Source organism: Pinus tabuliformis, chromosome 2_2 (assembly GCF_031772625.1).
Source record: "Pinus tabuliformis cultivar Carrire ecotype Pingquan chromosome 2_2, CPIR1, whole genome shotgun sequence".
In the NCBI taxonomy this organism is placed as follows: domain Eukaryota; kingdom Viridiplantae; phylum Streptophyta; class Pinopsida; order Pinales; family Pinaceae; genus Pinus; species Pinus tabuliformis.
This window is the reverse complement of record NC_142300.1, coordinates 837,991,564-838,015,912: the sequence shown is the minus strand read 5'-3', so window position 1 is coordinate 838,015,912 and position 24,349 is coordinate 837,991,564.

Sequence of the window (24,349 nt, the reverse complement as noted above, 5' to 3'; positions counted from 1 at the left end):
TGACTCTATTATGACTTCGTGCTTTGAGCCCACAATTTACAAAGCTTTTACAAAGCATTTGGTCAAAACTTGGGCTTTAAGCCCCAAAACATGCCTTGGGGTGATTCCATGCCCAATAGGTTCTAGGAATATTCTTATCTTCTGGAGCCATCTAGAAGATTCCCACACTTATCTTCTCCTATGAACTCGAAATTGGATAGGGAATGAGTTAAGTAACTTCCTATCCTCTCATCCCTTCCTCCATGGAAACTAACTCTAAGTTTGGAAGGCCATTCAATACCCTCATTTATGACCAAACCTCTTCCATTTTCCTATAAATTGGGCACTCATCTAAGTGATCAGGGGCTGGACTTTGAGAATTTGTAAGGAGATATTGTTGGTGTGAGGTTTGAGATTGTAAGCAAGTATTGTTATGCTACCAGATTGTTGTGCTTTTGATGTGATGTTGGTTGGAACTGAAGCTAGAAGAGTGACAATGGATCGGACTTAATGGTTGTAATTCTTCCTTCTACTTAATAAAGTTGTTTACATCTTATCCCATATTCTTGTCTTTATGTATGATGATTATATGTGTAAATGATTTCAATTCCATTTGCTTATAGTAGATATATCTCTTGCTTTGATTGGTTTTTGTCCTTTGTTTATGATTGCAGGTAGTTGTCGAGCGGATTAAGTTCGAGAAGGAGAGATGGAAGCCATACAAAGGAGACAAAGGGAAAGAAAAATATAAAAATTAGGTCCCTTGTCTTATTTATCTTCTATAGAAAAAGGTTAAGCGCTTTAGATCTGTTGTTCTAGGTGTAGCTACCCACCTAGGGAAATTGTGTTTATCCGTAGATGCAAAATTCCACATAAAAAATTGGTGACTCTACGGGGGAATGATCATCATTCCAGGTGGTTTACCATCATCCTAGTACACCCTAGTAGACTTTAGTTTCTTCCATTGATCTTGTTTCAACCCTTTTTGAAGTGTTTTTGGTAAAAATTGTGCTTGCAAACCCCTAGGATGGCCTCTTTGGCACTAGCACAGGTCTAGTCAAGAGACAAAGAACCCATGGCTTGAGGACAGTGATCTGAATCACACTATCTCCCATTCAAGGTTGTGTTGATCCTCCTTAAGTAAAAAATCACTCCTTTGACTTGAATTTTCCCAAATTTCCTTTTGCTTCGGCTTACTGAAAGATCAATGATGCTTGTCTCTCTGAAATCAATTTGTGTTTCCTTTGCTAGCCCTACATTGGCCTCTTTGGCACTAGCACAGGTCTAGTCAAGAGACAAAGAACCCATGGCTTGAGGACAGTGATCTGAATCACACTGTCTCCCATTCAAGGTTGTGTTGATCCTCCTTAAGTAAAAAATCACTCCTTTGACTTGAATTTTCCCAAATTTCCTTTTGTTTCGGCTTACTGAAAGATCAATGATGCTTGTCTCTCTGAAATCAATTTGTGTTTCCTTTGCTAGCCCTACATTGGCCTTGATTTATTTAGTGTTTCTTAAATGATTTCTTTATCACTATGAATTCGTTGTCAAAGTTAGTTTATAGTTGATTAATATTTGTTCAAAAGAAAGTGTCCTAAAAGTCTTCATTTCTTTAGAAACGAAATTGTCGTAAAGTCTTCGTTCTTTCAAAAAGATTGATTGATTGTATGTGCATTAGTTTCCTTTTGTTCATTTCAATATTAAGGGAATTGAAAAGAAAAACTTGCATTGTGCATTGAAAGAGTTTGTGTGTGCTCATAGGAATAGTTTAGGGAAATTGCATTAGATGTGTTCTTTGTTCTTTGATAGAATCTGATTGCTCTATCCCTACTAGTTAAGGTTTTCATTGTTAAAATTGAATGTATATAATGATTATAATATTATTTGCATTCTAGGAATTTCAAATACATCACGTGGTGAACCTTGAAAGGAAAGTTCTTAATCAAGATCAACTTAAAATTAACATTAATTAACCTAATGTAGCATTGTCACCTAACGCAAAACGTTTAGAGGTTCTAGGCTAGAGACATGTTACGGCGTTGTAAAACATAGCAGTTGTTGCTAACTTGTCTGTGATACCTTCCGAGTGTAATACCTCATTCAACGTACTTGAGTATATCGTAGCTCGTCCACATACCTTCAGGTATATAGGGTGGTGTTACAGTATGTAAAGTATAAAGGAATGCTCTCACTATGTAGTTTCACATTAGATAGCGCTAATATAGATTGGGCCTCCACGCACTTTTGGGTATATACGAGAGGACAACACTAGGTTGCTATCCATCCTTAGGTAACTGAGTCGGCCGCCTTGTACACTGTGATACATTGAACACAACATTCGGGGAGATTGCCTACTCGTACTTCTCGGTTCGCTGGGAGGTATTCTACAGTTCACATTTGCTTGGTAAAGCTTTTACCTAGCTTACCCATTTTTGTTTATTTATTTTTTTAATAAAATCAATCAGCAATCATGGAGGAAAATCAACCCTTACCTCGTCATTCACGGAGAGTAGTGAGTAAACTGCCTTTACTGCCTGAAGCTACACCTATTTGGTCAAAAGCGGTCTCATTTGACTGGATCCAGTACTTCACAAGCTTCTGGTTCTTCATCTAAATTACCAGAAACACCTATATAGGTAAGTATTGTGAGCCCGGTTACTCCTACAATAATCTCCATAATTACTTGAGGAAACTAGAACTGAATCTAGTGAAACGGTAACCCAATTATTCAACAACAAGTTGATTCTCAACCTGAAGTTGTTCAACAAGAAATTACTTCTGAACCTGAATCTGTTCAACCAGAAGTTAATCCTGAACATATCACTATTCAATCAGAAGTTACTCCTGAACCAGTAGTTGTTCAAGAAGCCCAACCTGAACATGTTCTTTTACCATAACATTTGGATCTTGAGGTTGAGCAATCATAAGTTGTTACCATGCCAAAATAATATTGACTGGTACATCCTCAAACATTTGTAATTGTTGAGACTTCCTCTTTAGCTCAGGAACAAATATTAGAAATCTATTACGGACCTAACAGTGACATTATTCCACCTAGTTCGATTTCTATAGAAGAGGAACTTGAGGTAGAATCACCCAGAAATCCATTCCATTTTGGAATTGGACTATATCTGTATCCTTATACTCCTCATTTTGTTGTTCCTTTTGATCTTGATTAATTTCAGACACCCGCTGATTCGTTAGGAAATTTATTTGGACATTTGACTATGGCAGAGTCAACATCCCAGACCGTACCATTTGTTACGGCTAAGGAAGAATCTTCTGTTGCAATCTCTTCGATGTTTACTATGACACCTGAGTCACACTTATATGGTGTTTCATCCATCCCATCGGGTTACCAATCTTTATCAGGAATCCACTCAGGTGTTCCTTCTAGCCCTTGGTCTTCACCAATGTCCTCTACTGGAATTTTATATGGTTCTTCATTAACGAATACCAAACAGCTAGACCCATCAAGTTCATATCAAGCTGGATCATCTAGTTACCATCCTATGTATCCTCTTTACACTAGACTACCCCCATATGGAGAGCAATATGCACATTCTCTTTATCCTCCATTTTCTGGGGGGCAACCATATGTCGATATGCCATCATCTTTAGCTCAGCCTGGAATGACTATCTATCAGTGGCAGCTAACAATGCTCGTTCAACCAAGGCTTGTGTATCCATCACAACCTATGAAATCTATCTCATCCATACCTACAACGCCTGTTGTTACAACTTTATCACAGTCACAAGATCATATTGTTGTATCTCAACCTTTGCAAGTTGGTCGTTCAACCTCAAAACCCCAAGTTTAAGGTTTATAGATTCATCCTTCTCAGGAAGTTTTACAACAACCACTTGTGCTTGGAGTCCAACAACCTCAGGCTAGTCTACCTTTTACTGGAATGACTCGGACTTACACTGGTTTAGTGTATTCACAATCTGGTCAAGTTCTTTTACTGGAATGACTCGGACTTACACTGGTTTAGTGTATTCATAATCTGGTCAAGTTTACATTGGTGGGCAACAATCGTTGTATCAACAATAGCAACAGTTGCTTCAATAGCCTTGGTAACCCCAATACGAACAATAGAAATTCCAGCAATACCAACCTCAACCTGGACTTGGTCAACAAGCCTATGTTGGCTTTGGTCAGCAACAAATTTACCCAGGCCCTAGTCAACAAACCTATGTTGGGTTTTGACAACAACAAATGTATCCTGGTGCTCAAAAACAACCTCACACTAGATTTGTTCAGAAAACTTACCCTTATCAAGGTTACCAGTAGTAGATGCCTTATGCTGGTATGTAAAGGCCTATTACCCAAGAAATTCCATCTTACCCTAGATATGCTCAGCCTATCCTCAATAGACAGTTGCCTTTTGTTGCAGCACTTGAATTACTAGATCTAAATTGTCTCACCAATGACCCAATTCTTTATGCACCTTGGTGGCCGATGATTCCTCATAAATTACCTTATGATATTCCGAAATTCAATGGAAAACCTGGAGAATACTCGTTCAACCATGTCATGACTTTTTATTTATGGTGTTCATCAAACTCCTTGAATGATGATTCAGTTAGACTATGTCTTTTCCAGAGAACGCTTAGTAGTCCAACTGCGAAGTGGTACATTGAGTTACCACGAGCTTCTTTTGATAACTTTACCACCTTAGCTACCACGATTTTAACCCACTTCCACTTACCCATACAATATGAAACTAGAACAAAACTATTAACCAACTTTAAACAAACTACTACTACTCATATCTATGATCATATTCATGAGTGGCATCGTCATTGTCAAATGGTTAGAACTTATGTTCCTAATCAGCTTTTAGCTGAGTGGTTTATAAAATCCTTGTTTCCATCTATCACCAAGGATGTGGCATAAGGTGGAGTTGTCACTGAAGAGCAAGTAATTTCTCGTGCCCAATATTTGGACTTGATTTATACATAGTCTAGCAGGCTCTATGACAAGATTCCAAACGCACCCTGGCCAAATTTCACTGTTCCTCCATCACCATCGAGTAAGGACTCTCATGCCAATGATGGTGTGATTGGTTCTTCAAGCACACAAATGGTAGGTAGACCATCTGGACAAACACTTGCCATTTCCAATCAAACTACAAATGTACCTGATACCACTCTTGCTTCTGAAATCAATATTGTGTCATCTGACAAGGGCAAGAATGAAAAGCAACTAGGAAACAAGAAGAATGGGAAAAACAAGAAGAAACAAAATAATTCTCCTCAAGAGAAATCATATGATTCCTCTCCTTTAGCTAGGAAACATCATTACGCATGTTTGATCTGTAATGATGAGCATTTTATGTGAGATTGTCCTCACCACTCCAAAGTCTCAAAGCTTTTGAAGATTTCTAATACATCCGCAGTATTGACTTACCCTTTTCCAAAACCGGAGACAAATATGGTGGCTATAGACCATGCTTCCACTTCCCAAGTGCTTATGTTATACGCCTCTAAGCCTAAAATTGAAGTTTTGGTGTCAACACAAAGTAAAGATTATGGAAATCAACCGTCATCGTTGAATAACCAGGCTGATCAACCTGATTATTTGACTTTGACTTCATCTGATCCTATTCCACCACCTATTACACCTGAGTTAATAATAAAAATGCCTAAGGGATTTGTACATAAATCAACATATAACCCTCAAGCTTGAGCTACATAGAACTATAACATAGTAGAAGATCTAGCTCATTCACCTTCTGCTATGTCGACGCTCGAGGTGCTTCAAAATTGTCCCTCCCAAAAGCAGGCTTTGTTGTCAGAAATTGGTGGAATCGATCCAATTGATTCCAATCTCGTGGTTTTCAACCATTCGGGTTATACGCCATAGTTACCAGCACAATTATCATTCCTGATTCAATTAAATGCCTTGAATAAACTTATTCACCGAACCATTTTTAACGAGGGGGCATCTACTTGTATTATGTCTATGAATTTCTAGAAAACACTTGGCTTACCACCTTTGTCACGTTCACTAATAACGTTAAAATCTTTTGACAATCTCACATATATGCCTTGTGGAATATTGAGTAATCTGCAAATTGAACTAGGAGGCAAAACAGTGACTGTTGAAGTTGAAGTTGTTGACAGACCCCTTGACTACAACATTTTCTAGGAAGACCATGGGTTTATGCTATGGCTACTGTGGTTTCAACGTACTTTTGTACGATTGCATTCCCTCATAAGGGTGGAATCACAGGTATCGACCAACTTGCCTTCTTCGTCTCTAGTTCACAGGCTACTGGAAGAATTCCATTAGTACACAAACCCCCGCTATCTCTTCAAAACATTAGTGTAAGTCTCTTCAAGGATCCTTCTCTAATGGGTACTTTTTCACTACCGTCACCATCAAACTTGATGGAAGTGGCAAAAGTTGAGACTCGCAACATGATATATTCCACTTCATCTGACTTAAGGAAGATTACCAATAGTTCAGAAGTTGATAGTAATAATGAAATCATGTCGCTAAGCCCTATTGAGCTTGCATAGTAATCAATCCTTTTGTATTTTTTGGCGAACCCAAATCCATCTTCACCAATTTTATTGGTAGATCGTTCATTAGAATATCGTACTTCCTCTGATCCTTTTTCACATATATTTTCTACTGATGAAGGAACCATCCAATGAATGATGATGGAAGAAGAACCATGGGAAGATTATCATCATCGTTCCCATCTTCTAGATCACATAGAAGATTTTTAAAATGAACTTAATCACCCTTTAGTTATTGATTTCCTTTCAAATTCTATTTTCATAGATACAGTAGATTCTGAGCGAAACCTGTCAAATATTGAAGAAACAATTTGTATCAATATTTCGACCAAACCTAACATTGCAGAAAACATTCATGTTGGAAAATATTATTCTCCATCAGAACTTGATATTTACCATGCTCTCTTTTGTGAATTTCGAGATATATTTGCATGGTCATATGAGGAGATGCTAGGAATTGACTCTAGTATAGTTGAACATGAAATCAAAATGTATCTTGATGTCAAACCAATGCAACAACGCCTCCATCCTATTCATCCAAAGAAGGTTTCTGCAATTAAAATAGAAGTTCAAAAAATTTTGTATGCTGGTTTCAATTACACTGTTCCTCTTACTGATTGGGTTTCCAATATTGTTCCTGTCATGAAGAAACAAGGGACAATACGAGTGTGTGTCGATTATAGGGATGTTAATCAAGCTTGTCCAAAAGACAATCATCCCACTCCCTTTATCGTCTATACTATTGATGAATGTGCCAGATGTGAAATATTCTCATTTATGGATGGCTTTTCCGGCTATAATCAAATCAATATCTGCCCAGAGGACAAATCTAAAACCACTTTTATTTGTCCATGGGGCACATTCGCGTACAGGAAACTCCCTTTTGGTTTGAATAATGCAGGGGAAACTTTTCAAAGGGCAATGAATTATTCCTTCCATAACATCAAACATATATTTCAACCATACCTTGATGATTTATCTGCTCATTCACGAAAGCAAACTAATCACCCACAGCGTTTGAGAGCTATATTCTTACGGTGCCAACACTACAAAATACAACTCAATCCACACAAATGTGTTTTTTGTGTTGGTTATGTTTGTTTGCTTGGATTCGTAGTGTCTAAGGAAGGGATTCAACTTGACCCACTTAAGGTTTAGGAAATTCTTCACTTGCCTCAACCTTCAAATCTACTTCACTTACAGAGACTCCAAGGGAAGGCTAATTTTTTTAGGAGGTTCATTCCCAATTATACTGAAATGGCTAAAGGATTTACTCTTCTATTGAAAAAGGAGATACCCTTCCATTGGGATCAGGTTGCGCAAGCTTCCTTTGATGCTCTTAAAGATACCTTGATTAGAGCCTCATTAATGTATTCCTCGAATTATCGAAATGACTACTTCATGTATCTCGCCACTGTAGATACAACCATTGGAATGGTTTTAGTCCAAGAGGAATATGGGACAGAACATTTGATATATTATGTGAGCCAAAATCTCAATGATACAAAAGTTAAGTACTCTTATGTCAAAAAGTTAGCTCTGGCTGTTGTTCAAGATGTACAAATATTTTGCCACTATATCCATTTTTCCACTATATCCTTATCTGAAAGACCACTGTCATTTTAGATTGCAACCCTATGACATTATAATTTCTAGGGGGAAAATACTCAAAATGGATCATCATTTTGCAAGAATTTGATTTCAAATTCATCAAATCCAAATCAAAGAAATCTCTCTTCTTCGCCAAGCTTCTTTGCGACCTTCCCTCGAATACCATTGATTGAACATCAGAACCATCAATTCTAGATGAGTCTCTATTCCTGATTTTGTCATCTAACTTGTGGTATGGAGATATACTGATTGATCTCCAGACCCAAAATTTCTGGCCTAATACCTCTTGCTTGCAACAGTGACATATCTGATACCAACCCAAAGATTATCTTATCGTTGGCGACACTCTTTACCGTCATGGTATCGATACAATTTTACAAAGGTGCCTCACTCATGAGGAAGCTGAGAAAGTTTTGAATGATTTCTATTCAGGGGCTTGTGGTGGGCACTTATCTGGTTATGCTACCATGTAGAGAATTCTTCGTGCTAGTTACTTCTCGCCTAATATATTCAGAGATTGCATTATTGCTGTGAGAAGTTGTCATGCATGTTAGATATATGACCGTAAAGCTAGATTACCACCTGCACCGTTGCATCTTGTCATCACTGTTGGACCATTCACAAAATGGGGCATTAACTTCATGACATGTAACCCCACCTCGGACGAGGGGCATGGGTATATTATAGTCGTTGTTTAATATTTCACAAGATGGGCCGAGGAAATGAAGACATTAAACAACAGTGGCGAGACGGCTGCACTTTTATTTTTCAACCACATGGTTTCTTGGTTTGGTGTACCATAGGCTATAGTTACAGATCACGGGCCGCATTTTCACAATCACATGATGAGTGAGTTAACTGCTAAGTTAGGACTTTTGCATGATAATTCTACTGCTTATTATCCGCAAGATAATGGACAAGTTGAGCCCATCAATAAAGTCCTGAAGTTAATGCTTCAAAGAATGATAGGGGTTTATAAAAGAAACTGGTATTTAATCCTATACTCTGCTTTGTGGGCATATCGAACCTCGGTGAGAAATGCAACTAGATTCACACCCTTTCAATTGGTGTATGGTATGGAGGCATTCTTATCGATACAATGTGAAACTGCATCTCTTAAACTCAAGATTGACCTATTACCCGACACATCTGATGTAGAAGCGTGTTTCTTAGAACTCATCCATTTGGATGAAACCAGTTGTGAAGCCGCATTAGCTAACGAAGCACATAAGAAATGAATCAAGGCGCAATGCGATAGAAATTTCAAGCCTCGCATTTTGTCGGAAGGAAACATGGTCTTGCATTATGATTAGGAAGCTGATAAACTAGGAGCAGGAAAATTTGAACCACTATGGATGGGCCCTTACATTTTCAAACGTGTTTTTGAAAAAGGTGCCTATGAGTTGGTGGATTATGATGGAATTACATTGTCACAACCCCAGAACGGGCTATATCTCAAACGTTACTATCCTTAATTAAGTGTAGTGAAATCACTGTATATATGCTTTAATTGCATGTGTGTGTGTGTCAGTGTGTCTTTTAGAGTTTTTATGTGGTTAAGTAATCCACTTTTCATTTGATGCATATGTTGGAATCTTTGGAACCATTGGTTGGTTACATCGATGGTGCTAGTCATAGTATGCAAAACCTATCTTCTGCAGCATGGGCCATTTCTGCTCCAAGTGGCGAGTTAGTGACTTTTCAAGAGATTTGTAATTCTATGAACAATATCGATGAGTATATCACATTGATCGAACTTCTCTCTGATGCCATTTCACTTGGCATTCGCAGAATCATCGTTATGCTGGACTCACAACTTGTCGTACTACAACTAACAAATGTTTATAGGGCCTTAAAATCAACAATTCTTCGTATGTTCCTTAGAGTTTGTATTTTGGAAAGACATTTTGAGTATACTCAATATAAACATATTTCTAGAAAATTTAACACATTAACCAATTCATTAGAAAACTATGTGTTAAACAGACATCTGCGACACATGTAAAAGTAAATTTTTAATTCACATGATTAGTTGAATAGGATGGCACATAACCATATATAGAAAATATGAAAGTAAAATAGATAGATGTTTTAAAAGTTCTTACAAAATTTGTGTCCAAGACATGTTTGGTCATCTGACCTAAAAACTCAAAATGCATGTAAAAATCATCCTAAGAAAATCTAGTGATGCTCATGATAACAGGTCATAGTCTGAGCTATCATGCATAAGAGCTGCATCCAATGGTGAGGAACACCAATAGTATGGTGCTACAGCCTCATAGGTAACTCCTTGATCCAGACATCTAGAATACCAAGGGTTAATCCCTCTACATGATCTTGCAACTCTGCTAGTGTCTCGGCCAAATCCAAATCCTAGAGAACTACTCTCCCAACATTTCTTTGCGCTAGTCCACCTGCCTCCTGTTGGTGTCTAATAGGTCAAACAATACCAACATCTGCATGCATGAGAATGATTTAGTTTAGTCTTGGAAACATCAAAACACAAAAACATGTAGAAACATGAAAATCAAAAAACATTTGGTCAAAATCAATTTACTTATAGCACCCCATTTAGCACCCACTCGTAAACTCAGCTTTGGATCTCCACAAAAATCCATCCCTGCGTATGGATGCTCCTCGATGAAAAGTGTTGCCGAACGAGCTAATTGAAGAATTCGATAGAAAATGTAATTGATGACTAACCAACATGTCTATCCATTAATTTGACCCACCTCTGCATCTATGGATCTCTAGGACCAGCGACACCCAGTGTTACATGTTGAGGTTGCATCAATGGAATTCTCTCTAAAGTAAAAGCAATTAAGAGCGATCCATAGCTAAAATTATTGGTCTTACCTCTCTTTACCTTTGTCAGTTGCTCTTTCAATGAAGAAATTACTGCCTCACACCAATTGAATAAAGTTGGCTCAAGAAACTCAAGTGCATACTGCATGTATGATCTGTTCGCCAGATGGAATGTCACAAAGTCTACCAACTTTGCGATGGTGAAAGGGATTGTTCTCAAGGGAAAATCACGAATATTTTTGATGATTATCTTTTTTTCCTTTCTAGGCTATGTACTTGGTTGAAAATATTGTCAAACATAGTCCCTCACTAATTCCCCTCCACAGGAAGAACCTGAAAGAGATATGGGGGCACCATGTCTCAACAACCTTGTAAGAAAGTAAACATCATCGATCATAATAGAAACCACTTTTTCCCTTATGTGAAAAGCTTGATCCGTTGGATCCCATGCACGAACTATAAATTGCAATAGTTCTTATTGTTGCCTCATTCCAGACAACCTAAAATATTTGAGCAACCCACAGTTTTTTAGGGCCTCAACTATACCTGGATCATTAGGGAAACCATGTCTTGTTCTTCATGCTCTCTTTCTCATGAAGTAATAGACATTCTGATCTGATGAAAGACTAAAATCAAACCATAAGCTTAGTTAGGATCTTTTTTATGCAAAACACTGGAGAAATTTTGGGCCAAACAGGTGAAACAAGTTTGTGAAACTCACCCAGCACAACCCAGGCAAGGAGACAATGCACTGCAGTGCAGCGACCCTTCTATCTGGGTGCTCCCCAATGCAGTTTTTGACATGGAAGCCTGCACTGATCCCAAGGAGAAATATTCTAACCGTAGGGGCCCTAAAAACCATAAAAACTTGCATGAAATTGTAAAAGAATGAAATGAAAATAAATAGGAGGGGTAGATCTCTTACCTAGTCCAAACAGCACGAGAAATGATCCACATAATATCTTGCAATCAACTACTGAAGATTGAGGTAAAAAACAGGGTCAGAGCACAAAACTAAATGGTAAATATAAAATGGTGAAAATAACATGGTAAATTCTTGTTTTTATGTTTATTTCATGATCATTTAATGAGTAAACTTTAGTATTTACCTATTTTTACCAATGAAACAAGTATTTTTAATCCGTTTAGTGTTGCTTTGGACAAATTTATAGGTGACTTACAGAATTTGACGTGCACGATCGTGAATTGTACTTTGACCACAGAGCATACTTTTATCTCTTTTTCGAGCTCTGTTAAAAATCAAAAAAGGAACTCCCTTGGAGTCCTCTTTAAGCTTTTTTTACACTCTCAAAATATGAAAACATTTCCAAGTGCTTGTCCTTTTAATCATGTTAACAAATTGGAAATGACATCTACTCAGTATAATTTTGACCCTTTTCCAGACTAAGTTAGATTATTTATGAAAAAGGAATACGTTGATTGAACATGGTTAATAGGTTCTCCCTTGTATTGTTTTACACTTTTTCGGAATTGAGAGACAAATTTACGAAAAATAACTTGTGGAGTTTTCTTTTTGTCCCTTTTTAAACTCTCTAAACATGGAAAGGACTGAGTTATCATTGTTGTTAGACTCATTAAAACATAAAATAGTGACAAACTTGTCCATCATGACAAGATCGAGTTTCACATTCACTAGACTCATTAAAGCATCACATAGCAATGGATTCACCCGAAGGGTGAAATTATACAACAAGCATAAGTTATCCTCCTCAAGCTTGATAAAAATAAAGAGGTATTGGTTAGCAATGACTGGGGAAAAAGGGAAAAGGGGTAAACCACTTTATGGCAATAGGTCGCTCTTGAACATGACACTTTCACTTCATCACTGTGACTATATGGGTTGGGTTATATGCTTGATGGTCATCATACCTTGGTCTATCATACCATCCATTACTTTGGTTTTGGGTCAACATTTCCAATTCATTTAGTGTCACTGACATGTTCAAGAGAAGTCACTCAGTTAAAATTCATCATTTGAAATACTCATAAACCTTCATTTTCATGGCCACCATTCCTGAACCTTGTGTCGTTAGTCACATTCTGTCTCCAAAAATAATTACACTCGTTTCATGTCGTTGATGTGGGATACATCAACGCCCTCCTGCAACAAGTCACTTCTTGTCGACATCAACACATTATCCAAGAAGTTGACTTAGAAACACCCTTCCAGTACCTTGAGGCTTGCATACATCAATAGCAGGTTTCTCACTTCTGGCGATAGGTTGACATCACTGGCCTTCGATCGAAAGACTTTGTATTGTGTTCGACATCAAAACATCCATTCACACCATGCAAAATTTATTGTAGTACCTTGAGGATCATTATCATTATTGGTGATTTCTCTCGTGTCTGTTAACGGCTTACATCATTGGCTGGTAATCAGTTGGTGTCTTCCCATGTTCAACTTTAGATCACATATTCACATGGTTAGACCCGTACTTGAGTGAAATATTAAACAAGATAGAAGACCTCAGATCTAGTTTCATCCATCCATGTTGCAATTTCAGGAAAGTACCAAATCACCATAGACTAGCTTTACATTGATGGTCATTCGATCATGGGTCTATATCTATAGATGACTATCTATGTACTTGTAATGAAATTTTATATGCTGAAAATGGGTATTCCTTCCCTCGGCAATTCATGAGAAAAAATAAAAATATCATGATATTATGTATTGTAATCGATGCAGGTCATCATCCACTTCAGAACCTCCTCATCACATCGTATATCATATCACTCGACATTAGCATTTTTGACTTCATGCTTTAGGGGATAGTTGTTACAGATCCATTTGGGCACATCACTCCCATAATTCAGATCAATACTATTATGGCTCATCAAACCCTAATTCAGTTGCTACATGCCCTAGACAAGTCATCACTTTGAATGCCTCCTTCCTTGAGAGTTTCTTGGCCTGAAGCCCTCCAAAAATGCCTCCTTATGGGACCAACGCAACCTTAGTTAGGGGTAAGTGTGCTTCAGTGTAGGTAGGCCCACATCAGGGTGCTTTCCAGAGAACTTAGCCCCACTTTGACCTGTGCTGGGCGAGATTGAGCGAAATCATCATAGGGTTCTACGAATATTCTTATCTTCTGGAGCCATCTAGAATATTCCCACACTTATCATCTCCTATGAGCTTGAAATTGGATAGGGGATGAGTTAATTAACCTCCTATCGTTTCATCCATTCCTCCATGGAAACTAACTCTAAGTTTGGAAGGCCATTTAATACCCTCATTTATGAACAAACCTCTTCCATTTTCCTATAAATTGAGAACTCATCTAAGTGATCAGGGGCTAGACTTTGAGAATTTGTAAGGAGATACTGTTGGTGTGAGGTTTGAGATTGTAAGCAAATATTGTTATGTTTTCAAAGTGTTGTTCTTTTGATGTGATGTTGGTTGGAACCCAAGCTGGAAGAGTGACAATGGATCAGACTTCATGGTTGTAATTCTTCCTTCTAGTTATAAAGTTGTTTACACCTTTTCCCATATTCTTGACTTTATGTATGATGATTATATGTGTAAATTCTTTCGATTCCATTTGCTTATAGTAGATATATCTCTTTCTTTTATTGGTTTTTGTCCTCTGTTTATGGTTGCAAGTACTTGTCGAGCAGATTAAGTTGGAGAAGGAGCAACGGCAGCCATACAAAGGAGACGAAGGGAAAGCGAAAGATAACAAGTAGGTCCCTTGTCCTATTTATCTTCTATAGAAAAAGGTTAAGCACTTTAAATCTATTGTTCTAGGTGTAGCTACCCACCTAGGTAAATAGTGTTTATCCGTAGATGCAAAATTCCACATAACACTGAAGAAAGAGGAGATCTTCAATGGAGGACGAGTCGAATATCCAATAAACCAAGGTATTTCTCTGATAAATCTTACAATGTTTTTAACAATAGGCATGCCTACTTGTTTTATGGTCATTGTTATAAGTGTCATATATTTGGACACAAAGCTATTGATTGTAGAAGTCTCAAAATTGAAAGAGATGAAAATCTTAGGTTTAATACACATCGGACTACTAAGTCTCAAGACTCCTCTTTAAGGAATCATAATGCATTCACTCCCCTACAAAGTGAAGTGGAATGTTTTAAATGTAATAATTTCAAGCACAAAGCCAACAATTGTAGAAGCAAGTTTGAATACCTATCTAAATCTCAAATTAATAGAAAGATACACCTACAAAATGATAAAGGAAGTTGGAAACAAAAGACCAAAAAGAACATACCATGTGGCTCACATTATTAGTGCATGATAAGGAAAAAAAATGGTATGTAGACAATGGTTTCTCCAAAATCATGACTAGAGACAAAAGCAATTTTCTATCACTAAAAGAAAAAGATAGAGAAGACAATGTCACCTTTGGTAACAATGCTCCAACAAGCATCAAGGGAAAAGGAGTGATCAGCCTTGATCAGAAGACAGAAGCATAGAATGTGTTGTATGTGGAACAACTCAAACACAATATGCTCAGTGTTAATGAGATGTGTGACAATGGGTATAATGTGACCTTCTGATCTAAATATTGTGAGATACACAATATAAAAGATGTAAAACTAGTGGGAAAGGCAGTCAAGACTCACAATAACGTTTATGTGTTCGATGACTCAGGGATCAATTTTTATTTGCATAAAACAAGCGAAGCACAACTGTAGCATAAAAGGCTCGAGCACATGAATTTTGATAACCTGATAAAGATAAGCAAGATAGGTGCAGTAAAAGAATTTCCTAGATTGTTAAGGCATGATAACACAATCTAAGTCATGTCAGTTTGGCAAGCAGACCAAGACTCATTTCAAATCAAAAGAGTTATCCTCTTCTAGACCTTTGGAGCTTATTTACACAAATATATGTGGCCCCACTAGAACAAAAACATAAAAAGGAGAAAGGTGCTTCTTGTTGTTCATTGATGATTTTACTAGGGCTACCTAGATTCTCCTCTTTAAAAAAGTTAGAAGAAATTGGGCACTTCAAGAAGTTTAAAGCTCAGGTAGAGAATGAGAAAGATTTGAAGACAAAATTCTTGAGATCAAACAAAGGGGGAGAGTTCACCTCAAAAGACTTTGAGGAATTCTATGAAGAGAAAGGTATTAGAAGGCATTTATCAGTGGCTAGAACTCCTCAACAAAATGGAGCTATGGAGAGAAAGAACAAAAAAATCCAAGAAATTGCCAGAGTGATGTTATATGAAGAAGGAGTGGCTCACCACTTCTGGGGAGAAGTAGCTTAGGCAGTAGTATACTTTTCAAACAGAAAACATCTCAAGCCTTACAGTGACAAAACTCCATACGAGTTATGGAAGGGTAGACCCGCATCATTTAAACACCTCAAGGTGTTTGGGAGTAAGTGCTTCATTAAAAAAATCAAAAGAACCTTGGAAAGCTTGACTCTTGAGCTGGTGAAGGAATATTTCTTGGATGTTATATTCAAAGAAAAGGGTACAAATTCTACAACAAGAGGACAAGGAAGATAGAATATTGCATTGACATATGGTTGATGAAGTAGGATCACAACATGAACCCTTAGTAAGTAATTTTAACTCAGATAATGAATAGAGTTCAGAGTTGAGGGTCATAGATCTGAATGAAACAAATTCAAACAATGAAGGTGAGGAATCAAGCACGTCTTCAACACCAAAAATGCCTTCTAGATATGTACAAAAGGAACATCTTAGGGTCAGATCCATAGAGGTCAAAGGCAGGGGGTCCAGACCATAAGGAAACTTGTGGGAGGTACAAATCTTGCCAATTTGCCTCTATTGTCACAAATAAAACCCAAGAACCTCTATCAAGAAAGTGAAGATAATTTCTGGGTGAAAGCCATGAAGGAAGAGCTAGACCAAATTTATAAGAATGACACATGGGAGCTTGTCCCAAGACTAAAGGAGAAAAATGTTATTGGAACCAGGTGATTTTTCAAGAACAAACTGAATGAAAAAGGTCAAGTAATTAGGAACAAAGATCAGTTGGTCTACAAATGGTATGCCTGGATAGAAGGAGTAGACTTTGAAGAAACCTTTGCACTAGTAGCTCAACTAGAAGCCATAAGAATATTCCTTGCTCTTTCCATTCATAAGAACATCAAAGTTTACGATATAGATGTAAAGTATGCCTTTCTCAATGGAGACTCAGAAGAGGAGGTTTACATAGAGTAGCTTGAAGGTTTTCTACTCTCCTCTGATGAAGGGCTTGTATGCAAATTAAAGAAGGCTCTGTATGGTTCAATGTTGTAAATATTGGGGGCGGGGGGGTTGTGTGAATCAATATTCCTTAGTAATTATCACTTTTACATATTTTCGGATCATTAGTTAATATAAATTATTATTAATGTTTATGCAGTAGGCACAAGAATTTTAGGTGGAAAACCCCCTCCGGATCAGAAACCATCGAATTCTTTTCTAATAAATTCTTTAATCTTCAGCCCCAACTAAAATGAAAGCAACAACTTCCTAGAATTCTAGAAAAGCATTCTTCTCCATCTCCCACTGGAAGGACGCCCCAACACCCTAGTTTCTTCTGTAATCATCTAAATGGATGTCCCAGCACCCTAGCGAGCCACAACTTGCCCTAGCATCACCCTACCACCTTGAACTATTCATAGGCCTAAGCCTGAAGGCGACTTCATTCACCCGCCTAGTAGCACCCTACCACCCTATAAAGACAAACATTAGATATAAAAGTGTGGACTCCCGTACCATGGACAATGATCCACGATACAATATCATTTACAATGATTTTGACCAAACACCCAATCACACTATGACCTACAACCCAACCATGACATCATCCCAACCAAGACTCCTATACCTCCCAATAATGCCTTTTCGAATCTAGGCAGATTGACTCTTTTACAATAATGACTCTTTTACAACTTTACAATGATGACCCTTGGCCTTGACACTTCTTCACAATATACAGATGGCTCTCATGTCTTCAAAGGATGTCCCACTGCAATGCTTCCTTTGATTTGATACTTCTACTCTTGAATTCTTGCTTGAAGTTGTAATTTAATCTTCTTCTACCTGCATGAAAAATTTGCTCAGCGAAACCCAATCTCAAAAGGGAAAACAAAATACCCTTCAACTTACCTCTGCCTACAAAACACATGTAAGTGCATAATAATGAATAAATACAAATTAAAATTACAATTCGTACGAGAAATGTTCTTGTCACTTTTGTTGTTGACTTTTTGCAGCAGTAAACTAAGACTTCCACTCTTGATCAAGGCCTGGACTCTATGCAAGACTATATCCAAAACTGACCTAAAGATATATACAATAGAAACTGATGACAGACCCTAGACTTGTGATGAACCAAGTTCTAAGTACAAAAACATAGACCATTCTATCAACTATGACAAGACAAGTAACATGAACTTACAACATCATATAGATTTAGTAGACTTGGTGTAGCATAAAATGTGTAGTATCAAGAATAGGAAATCCGATATGTGGTATCAAAACTAACTGTGACATATAAAGACATAAAGATATAACCAAGACCCTGTATATACTTACGTTGTCCTACAAAAACATATGTCAAAGATGATAATCAAAATTCAAATGTAAACACTTAATCATACATATCGTGTTGTAGGAGACTAACCCTTGATTGTTGATGTGTGATCCTTACTGCAGTGATCCTTGAATGCATGCTTTTTCTTGTCTTCTAGGAGCTCGGTATTGAATATGTTGTATCTATGTAATTTCAAATCTATAGGATCTAAAATTTCATCCTCTGGTAGCCCTCTGAGTCCTATTTGCAACTCCATAGGTATGATCAAGATTGGATTCTTCAAGAGAGAGTTATGGAAAATCTCCCATGATGACTTGATTATAGCCTGGTTCAGTAGAGAGAACTTGTACAAAGTGCCACGTGTCACTGTTGCAACCTTTCTATGGCTATTTATGAAATTTGAATCCAATTCTCAGAGAGAAAGTTATGACGATTTAACCAACATCGCCTGTTTGACATTGAATTCAGGAGCCTACAAAAACCCTAATTTCCTCATATCATACCTCCGACAATATAGCGAACCAAGATATACAATTTTGCCACAAGGTTCATCAACATTTCGGCTCAAATGGGTTTTAATTTTATCTTTTGAATCTTCATAGAAAAAAAAGTTATAGCGAAAATACCACGATGGCTTGTTTGAAGCCACAAAATCCCCACAAGAGGAGGATATGAGGGTCATTATTTATATGAGTGTCTTGAGTTGAGAGGGTCCTTAACAAGTGAACGTTGTAGGAATTTTAGGAGAAAAAAAAATGTTATTAATTATTGACTATTCAATGAACACAACCAATTATGAGTGCCATTCCACAACCCCATAGGCTTTTAGCCCACTAACGGGGGTTACTAATTTCAAACACAAATAACTCTCAAATCTTGAAGAACTGGGAAGCATACCATATATCAATAGAAACATCTCGACGAGTAGAAGCCATAGAGAAGATATTTGACACAAAATAATATGATTTGTCAAGTCAAAATTCCCTTGCAAGATCAGGGTAGCCCCTTGTGATGCTTGGGTTGACATCAATGACAACCACTAATCAAAAATCTACCCCTTTAGCATTGATGGAAACACAGGTACTCCCCCTGTGATCATGACAAATCTTCCTACTTCCTTCTCTCCCCCTTGTCATTAATGGCAAAGCGTAACTCCCCCTGACAAACCGCCATCCTGCGGACCTGTACACGCCTCCACTCCCCCTTTCTACTCGAGTAGATAAGAGAAAGATTCTAATGAAAACTTGGGAGAATCCCAAGCTTTTTGTGAAGATACTCAAATTCTTCATGAGATAATGATTTGGTAAAGATGCCAACAATTTGTTCCTGTGTGCCAACATATTCAAGATTGATATTCTTTTCAACGACCTTCTCTCTAACGAAATGATATTTAATTGGAATGTGATTCATTTTGGAATGCATCACATGATTCTTTGAGATACTAATGGCACTAGTGTTATCGCAAAATATGGGAATAGGCTCATCGAACTTGACTTGAAGATCTTGCAAATTTTGCTTCATCCAAGGAACTTAAGTACAACAAGTTGTTGTCGCGACATATTCTTCTTCTGCTATGGATAACGATATTGAAGATTGCTTTTTACTTAACTATGAAACAAGACAACCACCTAGATAGAATGATGCTCCACTGGTACTCTTATGATCATTAACACATCCTTCCGAATCTGCATCTATATAAGCTTGGATGACCAGATCATTTCCTTTGGGATACCATAGACCATATTCCATTGTGCCCTTAAGATACTAAATAATTTTTTTGATGGCAATAATATGAGATTCTATTGGTGTTGCTTGGAATCTTACTACTTGGTCAACTGCCTACATCATATTAGGTTAGGAGGCTATCACATATAAGAGACTACCAATCATGGATCTATAAAACCTTTGGTCCACATCCTTTGAAAGTTTTTCTAAGCTTAACTTGCAACATGTTACCATGGGGGTAAGGACTGGCTTGCAATCTACCATTTGGAATTTCTTGAGCATTTCTTTGATGTACTTATTTTGATATATGAATATTCCTTTATCCCTCTAAGAAATCTAAAGCCCTAAAAAGTATGTCAGTTCGCCAATCATAGGCATTTCAAACTCACTTTGCATTTTTGTGGCAAAGTCTTTACTTAATCTATCATCACTGCCTCCAACGATTATATCATCCATATACACTTTGATAATTGTTAGGTTTTCTCGATCCACTTTCACATAAAGATTGTTGTCAGCCCTTCCTTTTTTGAATCCCTGTTGATGTATATATTCGTCAAGATGAGAATACCAAGCCCTAGGAGCTTTCTTAAGACCATATAGAGCCTTCTTTAATCTTGATTTTTCTCGAGAAAGCATAAGCGAGAAACATCCTGATAGCTTCCATTCTAGCAATGGGAGAAAATGTTTCTTCAAAATCGATTCCTTCAACCTGTGCATATCCTTTGTAGACTGATCTTGCCTTGTTCCTGGTAACCTGTAATCCTTCAACTATTTTTCTCCCCCTGAAGCTCTAACGAAACTTCCATCTTGTTCAAACTACCTTTCCATCAATTGTAGACTTGTTCCATATACTGCTACATAGAATTCTCCTCTACAAACATTAAGGAGTGAACAAGCCAAATTTTTCAAAATAGTGAGTCACCTAATGGGCCATCTTGACTTGAGTCATTATCTGAAGCAACTGCTAATTACTCATGATCTTTTGCATTTACAAATCCTGAAAGAATAACTGTTGAAACCTTGTTATCTACTTCATCTTCCTATACTTGTTTCCTTTTCTAGACCTTCTTATTCCTACAATCTTGATCCATGTGCCCATAGTTATGACACTTGAAGCATTGGATGTTGTCCATAGGTTATTCCATCTGATATCTGCAACTGCGAGCACTATGGCCATAGTTATGGCATTTGAAACATTCAATGTTTCACCCATCTAGCACATAGTCTCTTCTGACAAAATCATCATGGAACCTGTCTTGTGATCCTAGGAACCTTCTTCCAGGGTTTTGCAGATAATGATTGTACCTATCAAAAACTTCACAATCCCTAGCCATATGTCCATTGTTACCACATAAAAATCAATAACCATTAAATAAATGTGTGTACCTGAATGGTTCATTTGAATGCGGTGGTCCTTGACAGTTGTACCTGTCAATAACTTTACAATCCTTGGCCATATGTCCATAGTTAGCGCATGAAAAACAATAACATTTAAATAAATGGAACATACGTGGAATATTTTTCATTCTTCTTTGGAGGGGGTGTTGTAGTTTTTTGTGGTTCTTTGTTCTTGATTTCTTTGGTCTTGTTCTTTGGATTTGCAACATTCTTCTTTGGCTTTTCACTTTGATCAACTTCCTTCTTTGAATCATCCTATGAAGATGTAGAGCTTGTACCTTCATCAACTGGAGCTTTACCATATTTAATTGCCTTCATTTTTGCTTCTTCATTTTTATTATCTTGTAAGTTTTCTTTTTTTGATCCCTTGAGTTTGTTGATCTCATCATGGGTTGCATCAAGTTCTTCTTTCTTTTCAACAAGATCTTCTTGAAACCATATTTTGAAGATCTTCCTTCTTTTTTATGCCTCCTCAACCTGTAGCTTGAGAAGAGTGGTCCTCTCTACTTCTTTGTTGAGAACCTATATCTGTTCCTTCTACTTCTCATTTTCAATCCTGAGCCTGCTTATTTATACTAAAGATGTTTCTAGTTACTTTTTCTTTTGGTCAACAGAGGATATGTATCTTTGATCAAATTCCTTGCTTTCAATTTATGCTTCCTACATATGTTGTGTGATCATGCTAATCTATGCAAACGCTGTGTCGAGTTCTTGTTGCTTCTGTTGGACTTCTCTCTTGAGGCTTGTGCCATTGTATTCTTGATTTCTTCCAATTGAGTTCTAAGACTACTAATCATCTTCTCAAACAATTCATTTTCTTTGATGAGTTCTTTTGTTGTTTTCAATTTTGCTTCCAAAAGTCTTGTCTTTTCCTTTTGACTTTGAGTTCCTTTATCACCTTGATCACTTGATTTTGAAACCATGTTTTACTCATTTCTCCCATTTCTTCATCATAATCAGAAGGATCTGAATTTTCAATAACATCTTGACCTGATTACTTTGTTGAATAGATATTATGAATCTTTTCCCAAAGATCTTTAGTTGTTGAACCTTGACCAACTTTTGTTTTCACAGAATTTGGCAAAACATTCAAAATTACATTCATGGCCTTTGAATTTTACCTTTTAAATGTTTTAGTAGATGTGTCTCCAGAAACAATTGATTCCCATACTCCATGTGCTTGCAAATGCACTTCCATTCTGGATTCCCATATCTAGTATTTATCTGCATCAAAATCAGGGGTTGGTACACAATGCTCACTTTCTTCAGATTTTGTTGTACTTGTACCTTCCTTTGAAATCCTTGTAACCTGCTTCTTTGACTTTCCCATCTCTATGCTCTGAAAAAATACTTCCAGCAGTTAAGCTGTTATGAAGGAACCAAGCTCTAATACCAATTGTTAGAAATACTGAGAAGTGGGGTGAATCAGTATTCCTTAGCAATTAGCACTTTTAAATCTTTTCAGAGCATTATTTAATCTTAAATTATTATTAATGTTTATGTAGTAATAACAGTAAATAAAAGAACACAATAGGCACAATAATTTTAGGTGGAAAACCCCCTCTCGGTCAAAAACTGTCGAACACTTTTCTAATAATTATTTAATCTTCAGCCCCAACTGAAGTGAAAGCAACAACTTCCTAGAATTTTAGAAAAGCATTATTCTCCAGCTCCCACTGGAAGGATGCCCCAACACCCTGGTTTCTTCAATAATCAACTGAATGGATGTCCCAACACCCTAGACAGCCACAACTCACCCTAGCACCACCCTACCACCATGAAGTTTTCACATGCCCCAACCTGTAGGCGACCTCATTCACCTGCATAGCACCACTCTACCACCCTATAAAGACAAAAATTAAATAAGAAAGTGTGGACTCCTGTACCAAGGACAATGATCCATGATACAATATGATTTACAATGATTTTGACCAAACACCCAATCACACTATGACTTGCAACCCAACCATGACATCATCCCAATAGGGACACCTATACCTCCCAATAATTCCTTTTCAACACTAGGAAGATTGACTCTCTTACAATAAGGACACTTCCAATGATGGCACTTTTACAAATGACTCTTTTACAACTTTACAATGATGACTCTTGGCCTTCACACTTCTTCACAATATACAGATGGTTGTCATGTCTTCAAATGATGTCCTGCTACAATGCTTCGTTTTATTTGATACTTCTGCTCTTAAATTCTTGCTTGAAGTTGTACTTTAATATTCTTCTACCTGCATGCAAAATTTGCCCAACAAAACCCATTCTCAAAAGGAAAAACAAAATACCCTTCAACTTACCTCTGCCTGCAAAACACATGTAAGTTCATAATAATGAATAAATAGAAATTCAAATTACAATGCGTATCTAAAATGTTCTTGTCACTTTTGTTGTTCACTTTTTGCAGCAGTAGACAAAGACTCCCACTCTCGATATAGGCCTGGACTCTATGCAAGAATATATCCAAAACTGACCTAAAGATATATGCAAAAGAAACTAATGATAGACCCTAAACTTGTGGTGAACCAAGTTGTAAGTAAAACAACAGAGACCATTTTATCAACTATGACAAGACAAGTAACATGAACATACAACATCATATAGATTTAGCTGACTTGGTGTAGCATCAAATGTGTAGTATCAAAAATAGGACATCTGAAATGTGGTATCAAAACTAATTGTGACATATAGAGACATAGAGATATAACAAAGACCCTGTATATACTTATATTGTCCTGCAAAAAGATATGT